Here is an 8,202-nt window from a genome sequence, read left to right as displayed (position 1 = left end):
TTTGCTGAACACACACAAGAGAGAAAACACAAGGATTGGGTTATAGTGTCCAAACAGAAAATGAACAAGGCTGCAATCAAATTAAACCAACATCAACACCATCAAAAATTGCAAACAGTTCCAATCAGGATGCACTTTTTTGTTGTTGTTGTTTTGATTAACTGTTTAAATATTCACCTGCTGGCAAACTGAGGAGGAGGTACGCATGACTCCACAGCTGGGATAGAGTTCACGGGTAAGCGGTACGGTAAGGTTCTCAAGATACAAGAGGGGAGCGTTCGCCGAAATCAGCAGTTACCTTTCAGAGGTGCCGCGTCGTCTGGGCTCACGTCCCTCACCGTGTGCCTAAGGCTGCGCTTCATTCGCTGCGTGTTCTGATGCTCCACCTGTGCGGCTGGAGCTTCTTGCTGCTCCAGACGAGGCTGACGCATCTTATATCTTCGCATTCCTAGACACCTTTGTCCTCTCCTGGGAATACACACGTACGAATCACCACAAAACATGGAGTGATGATATTGAAGTCCACATATTGCTTCATACTTTGATTCTATCCCAAAGGTTTCAAGCCGGTTCATTTTGAACCATGCTCTGTCCTTTAACTACTGGGTCTGGGACTACACTGTGCATGCCTTACTGTAAATACACTGTGTGGTGCCACGCACTGCCCTGTACTTTATTATTTGTTTACAATATATGTCTACCATCACAGTTTAGATGGTTTTTTTATTGCAGTCTGTTTCACCTAAAAGTTTTGTGAATAAGCTTTGTTTAGTGAGTAAACATGGGGCATAGTGGCTGAATGGCATAAAAAAAAAATCCTCATCATGTATCCAAACATGAATCGCTACCTTGGATTTCAGAGTGTGGACAGTGTTCCTGATGGTTGCCAGGTCTTTGGCAGGGATGCACTTTTCCACCATCTTATCAAAGTCATGGTGGGAGGACAGGAACAGCAGCATACGCCGGCCCAAGCGCCTGAGACGAAGAACAGACCCCAAAACAGGAGAGAACCGTGAGTGAGAGACCCGTAACTCACAGCACACCGACCATTTATCTTACCAGGTCACAATTTTACAAGGCCGTCTGTGTGTAGAAAACATGATAGTGCTTCTATTACTCTACAATTTAGCAGCATTTGCTGACTTCAGAGTATCAGACTAGGAGACTAAAAGAATCAGCAAAAGATTAGTATCTGGGAAACTGAATAAGCTTTGTAGAATTCTCGTTCTGATCCCAGTACTAACCTGGTTTCTTGGGAAGCGTCCTGTGCCAACTTGGAGACTGCAGGGATAATTCTCGCTATGACGTCTTTCGCCCCAGACAATAAGCGGCCAGCGCCAATCTTCTCTACCAAAGTAGCCAAGTGCAGAGCAGTACACTTTCTTACTGCAGCATTCAGATGACTTTTGAGGAAAACAGAAGGAAAAAAATTAGGGCATTCAAAAAAAGAAGGTAATAACTATTAATCCATCCAATCAATGAATACAGTAGGCCTACAACTTTTAGCTTCTATAAAGAAACTTAATACCCATATGTATGATCAAAGTGCACAATCAAATTATCATATTCTATTCGATGGCTTAGTTTGCACCAGTGAGTGTACATCTGTATTTTTTAAACAGAAAATGTTTGCATGTCCTCTGTAAGCTAGCTAACTAGCCTATTCTTTAAGCGGTGTGAAGGGCAGTTTGGATCAGAAGAGAGGAGGTGGAATGCAATAAAAATAATATTTAACAGGATAAATAACTAAAAATATTGATATAGGCCAGGGCAATATTTTGAAATAACAATGGAAAAGTAAAAACAGCAGCCAAAATCAGTGCTTTGTTAGCTTCTTGTGACTGTTGTTGCTATCTGAAAGCCACAGTTTAAAGCTCACTGCAGGCTAACTGACCAGAGTCCTCCAGCGAGAAGGGCGTTCATGCTCCGAATGGGGGTGCAGTTCTGCACCATGCTGTCCAGAGCTGTGTCCACGTCCTGCCTGATGAAGGCATTGGACTCCGCTGCTTTGTGAAGGAGGACCTTAGCTGTAGCCTCCACTTCCTGGTCCATCCCTTTCTGCAGGCTGGAGTACAACTCCCTCAAGGACACCACCGCCATGCGGGACACGGCAGAGCGCAGGTTCTGCACCTGCAGGAAAGACGACGTTCCAGCTCGTTTCAGTCACATCCAACACTGCCACCGCCATCGTAATAAGTATAATCCACCACTGCAATGTGTTATGTAGGCGGAAATACCTTAATCACTAATTACAGTTAGATATGCCATCTGAATTTCAATTAGATGAGAAATGTTTTTATAAAAAATGAATTTCAAAGTACTTTGCTAACGCTGACTTGACTTTGTCAGCAACATCACCTGTAATATGTACATGCTGATGGTGTCTGCCAATTTTAGAATTCAGACCGATACACAGTCAGCAAATCTAGTGGCTTACCTCTTGAATAAGAACAATGCAGACATCATGACGCCTGCTGCCAAGCACATCAGAGTGATGCTGAGCCAATCTACGGATGAACAGCAACCCTTCAATTTTCTTCTCCCTGTATGAAGATATTGAACATAGACACACACTGTAACCATCGGATACTGAAAGAAAAAAATGCTACAAGAAAATGGACAAAGAGGAAAAAACTTCACTAAATACATGCATACTTACCATATATGCAGAACACCATAAATGACTTGCTGTTTAACCTGCCCTAGCCAAATGCTTCAGAATTTTGCAGGTGTGACTTACCAGTCATCAGAGCTAAGCAGACTGAAGCTCTGAGCGAGAGCGAGGTCTGGATCGGAGAAGGTCCGTAAAGTCTGCTGCTCGTGGGGATCCTTCCTGGGAGGTCCTGGTTTGAGTTCATCTAGAGAAGAATACCAGAACCCAAACAAACTGACTAGGACTTTTAGGGCTACCAGCTCAACTTTGGTCAAATCAGCTTGAAGGCTGACAGCAAAACATTATTCAATGTGGTGAACTAGATTTAAAACATTGTTGTGTAATGCAGTGTTAACAGCAAAGCAATTTACATGCAAGTGCAGTGATCACACATGAAGTGCTGAAGAGCAGGCAACACTCACCAGAACTGTTTGAAAGGGACGGACATGCTCTGATCAGTCTGGTACCTCGTCTGCGTCGTGGCAGCATGTTTTTAGTAGGGACAGCCGTGGGGGGGCTGGGATGAAGCGGAGGACTCAAACTTTTGACGGGACTTCTGGGGGTGCGTGCGTTTCTGGAGCTTGAGGGCAAATCATCCAGGATGACACCGGTCTTAGTCTGTGCTGGAAGACTACTGTTCAGCTGCAGGTCTGATGGGAAAGAGGTTCACGGGTAAGCGGTAATGTAAGGTTCTCAAGAAACAGGAGGGGAGCATTCGCCGAAGTCAGCCGTTACCTTTCAGAGGTGCCGCGTCGTCTGGGCTCACGTCCCTCACCGTGTGTCTAAGGCTGCGCTTCATTCGCTGCGTGTTCTGATGCTCCACCTGTGCGGCTGGAGCTTCTTGCTGCTCCAGACGAGGGAGACACATCTTATATCTTGGAATCCTAGACAACTTTGTCCTCTCCTGGGAATACACACGTACAAATCACCACAAAACATGGAGTGATGATATTGAAGTCCACATATTGCTTCATACTTTGATTCTATCCCAAAGGTTTCAAGCCGGTTCATTTTGAACTATGCTCTGTCCTTTAACTACTGGGTCTGGGACTACACTGTGCATGCCTTACTGTAAATACAATGTGTGGTGCCACGCACTGCCCTGTACTTTATTATTTGTTTACAATATATGTCTACCATCACAGTTTAGATGGTTTTTTTTATTGCAGTCTGTTTCACCTAAAAGTTTTGTGAATAAGCTTTGTTTAGTGAGTAAACATGGGGCATAGTGGCTGAATGGGATAAAAAATCCTCATCATGTATCCAAACATGAATCGCTACCTTGGATTTCAGAGTGTGGACAGTGTCCCTGATGGTTGCCAGGTATTTGGTAGGGATGTACTTTTCCACCATCTTATCAAAATCATGGTGGGAGGACAGGAACAGCAGCATACGCCGGCCCAAGCGCCTGAGACGAAGAACAGACCCCAAAACAGGAGAGAACCGTGAGTGAGAGACCCGTGACTCACAGCATACCGACCATTTATTACTATCTGGGAAACTGAATAAGCCTTGTAGAATCCTCGTTCTGATCCCAGTACTAACCTGGTTTCTTGGGAAGAGTCCTGTGCCAACTTGGAGACTGCAGGAATAATTCGCTCTGCACCAATCTTCTCTACCAAAGTAGCCAAGTGCCGAGCAGTACACTTTCTTACTGCAGCATTCAGATGACTTTTGAGGAAAACAGAAGGAAAACAATTAGGGCATTCAAAAAAAGAAGGTAATAACTATTAATCCATCCAATCAATGTATACAGTACAACTTTTAGCTTCTAAAAAGAAACTTAATACCCTTATGTATGATCTAAGTGCACAACCAAATGATCATATTCTATTTGATGGCTTAGTTTGCACCAGTTATTGTACATCTGTAATTTTTAAACAGAAAATGTTTGCATGTCCTCTGTAAGCTAGCTAACTAGCCTATTCTTTAAGTGGTGTGAAGGGCAGTTTGGATCAGCAGAGCGGAGATGGAACACAATAAAAAGAATAAACAAGAGGATAAATAACTAAAAATATTGACAGGGTGTCTACAGGTTTGACCAAGTGAAAATTTAGACATTTTAAGACTTTTTAATACTGTTTTCCAAATAAAATTAAAACCAACTCGCAAGAACATACACGTTAAAATAAAGCACAAAAACTAACTGATTATTAGTTTTTGTGCTTTATTTTAACGTGTATGATCTTGCGAGTTGGCTTTAATTTTATTTGGAATTTTATTTAATTTTATTTGGAATCTACCGATATCCGCCCCCGAATTTCAACACATGGCTGACGGAATTATTCCTCCCTAAATTTAGCTCCGCAAATTTAAGATATTTTGGTTGAAAATTTAAGACAAAATAAGACTTTTCAAGGCCTTATTTGACAAAAATTAAACTTAATACCATTTAAGACTTTTTAAGGACCCGCGGCCACCCTGATTGATATAGGCCAGGGCAATATTTTGAAAGAACAATGGAGAAGTAAAAATTATCTGAAAGCCTCAGTTTAAAGCTCACTGCAGGCTAACTGACCAGAGTCCTCCAGCGAGAAGGGCGTTCATGCTCCGAATGGGGGTGCAGTTCTGCACCATGCTGTCCAGAGCTGTGTCCACGTCCTGCCTGATGAAGGCATTGGACTCCGCTGCTTTGTGGAGGAGGACCTTAGCTGTAGCCTCCACTTCCTGGTCCATCCCTTTCTGCAGGCTGGAGTACAACTCCCTCAAGGACACCACCGCCATGCGGGACACGGCAGAGCGCAGGTGCAGCACCTGCAGGAAAGACAACGTTCCAGCTCGTTTCAGCCACATCCAACACTGCCACCGCCATCGTAATAAGTATAATCCACCACTGCAATGTGTTATGTAGGCGGAAATACCTTAATCACTAATTACAGTTAGCTATGCCATCTGAATTTCAATTAGATGAGAAATGTTTTTATAAAAAAGGAATTTCAAAGTGCTATGCTAACTCTGACTTGACTTTGTCAGCAACATCACCTGTAATATGTACATGCTGATGGTGTCTGCCAATTTTAGAATTCAGACCGATACACAGTCAGCAAATCTAGTGGCTTACCTCTTGAATAAGAACAATGCAGACCTCATGAAGCCTGCTGCCAAGCACATCAGAGTGATGCTGAGCCAATCTACGGATTAACATCAACCCTTCAATTTTCTTCTCCCTGTATAAAGATATTGGACATAGACACACACTGTAACCATCGGCTACTGCAAGAAAAAATGCTACAAGAAAAGGGACAAAGAGGAAAAAACTTCACTAAATACATGCATACTTACCATATATGCAGAACACCATAAATGACTTGCTGTTTAACCTGCCCTAGCCAAATGCTTCAGAATTTTGCAGGTGTGACTTACCAGTCATCAGAGCTAAGCAGACTGAAGCTCTGAGCGAGAGCGAGGTCTGGTTTGGAGAAGGGCCGTAAAGTCTGCTGCGAGTAGGGATCCTTCCGGGGAGTTCCTGGTTTGAGTTCATCTAGAGAGGAATACCAATCAATCAATCAATCAAAATGTATTTATATAGCGCTTTTTACAACAGTTGTTGTCACAAAGCAGCTTTACAAGTGTCCCAATAAGTGTTAACTGCTATAAATGCATGACAGGCACCATAAAACAAAAGACACTCACACTTTACCAGAACCCAAACAAACTGACTAGGACTTTTAGGGCTATCAGCTCAACTTTGGTCAAATCAGCCTGAAGACAGCAAAACATTATTCAACATGGAGAACTAGATTTAAAACATTGTGTTGTGTAATGCAGTGTTAACAGCAAACCAATTCCAACCTCTGCCAATTACTCCTTCAGACATGTCGTCAGCAGGGGACGCCCTGGTGCTTTGCACTTGAGATCCTGAAAAGCACAATACATATTAACACATACTCTATCAAAAATCTCAAATATAACTTCTGGTTTCATAGTGGTTTCTTCATGGTGCAGAAAAACAATGTTAATGGGTGCAGGTATAGCAATGTACAAGAGGATCAGCAGGGGCTTTTTGTTTGTAGTATAGGGCTTTCAAAGCAGTTTTTACTTTTTTAATACTTTTTTCTTTTACTTTTTTTGTTGTTGTTGCTGCAACAAATGGTTTGGATGCCATTTCCAGGAGAGCAAAAGAGTGAGCTCACCTTTGGCAGGCCTGAAGGCACGGAGTGGCTCTCGGCCAGCAGGTTTGGTGAGTGGAGGCAACATTGCTTCTCTGCCACTTGCATTCACCTTAGCCCGCTTCTTAGCCACTCTTTTACGCAAGAGGCGCAGGGAGTTCATCATCTGAAAAATAAAGAGTCTGTCAGCCCAAGTGCAACTGCCCATACCCACTATATCCGTCAAGTACAAGTACATACAACAATACTATACAAGTATTGAATGACCAAAGAAACACAAATTTTGCCCAGTTTAAAGCTGGATCCTCCCTGTATGTTAGGTAAATGACATTTACTGGGTCTATTATTATTAACTACATATCAATGCCTTGATGCCAGAATATATGAAGAGTTTGGTTCCGAAACGCGATAAATGCAGTTAAAAAAAAAAAGAGTTAGAATCAGAATGGTATGTGACCACTCTTGAAAAGCCAATATTCAATTTTTATCAAAACGCCACATCCGCCGTGTAATACTGCCCTGCTTTCTCTCTTTCCTTCCAAAATGCAACAATCGCCAATCCTGATTTCCCGCAGTACGCCACATCTCCACTCATCCAATCACAGTGCACCACCAGATACGGAATGTAAACATCATAGCACGCGACCTGTTGAGCCGCCCGGCATTTCATGTAGCTTACTTTGTTAAAATATGTCTCGTTTTTCACTCTCAAAGTCCGCAAAAATGAACGGTTTTGATGATATAGAGGAGCCTGTTCGTATAGCAGTTATTGGAAAAAGAGATATATTTATTTTATTTTATCAATGCCCAGGTTCTGACCAGTCCCACTGTCGGCGGCAGAATATCAGCGGCAGACTATCCAGCCCCTAACCGAGAATCGTTACATTGCCGCGAAATAGACGGACTGGCTAAAGTGCGCACGTTTAGCTCGCAAAATTATCAAACGTGGAAAAGATTTAGCTCTGTGACTCATGTACAAACACTGTTTGCTGGGGGTTGTTCATAACCAAGCTAGGAGCAGGGTTATTATATTATAATAATATAAATTTATATATTATATGAATTTGTGTTTTTAGGCCCAATGGTCAAACTATTATATTAAGATGTACAATTTACAGTTATTTATTATTGTATTTTGCACATTTTCAGTCAAAAAAAATTTCTAATAATGACAAAGGATATATAAGACATTTTGAAAAAAACATGGCATGGATTTATTGCGTTTTGTGAAAAAATGAATTGTTTTTTTTAAATAAATCTTTAAATATTAAAATCTTGATTTAATTTGTTTGTGTTTTTTTAACCTTAGTATGGTATTTGATAGTTTGAAACAAAAAACTGTGGTTTTCAGCCTACCACTTAAAGAAAACACATTTTTACTCAAATTGATCAAAATGGATTTATAGCGTTTTGGAACCAAACTCTTCATATCTTAACTAG

The sequence above is a fragment of the Brachyhypopomus gauderio genome, chromosome 9 (assembly GCF_052324685.1).
Source record: "Brachyhypopomus gauderio isolate BG-103 chromosome 9, BGAUD_0.2, whole genome shotgun sequence".
NCBI lineage: Eukaryota > Metazoa > Chordata > Actinopteri > Gymnotiformes > Hypopomidae > Brachyhypopomus > Brachyhypopomus gauderio.
This window is presented reverse-complemented; position numbering follows the sequence as displayed.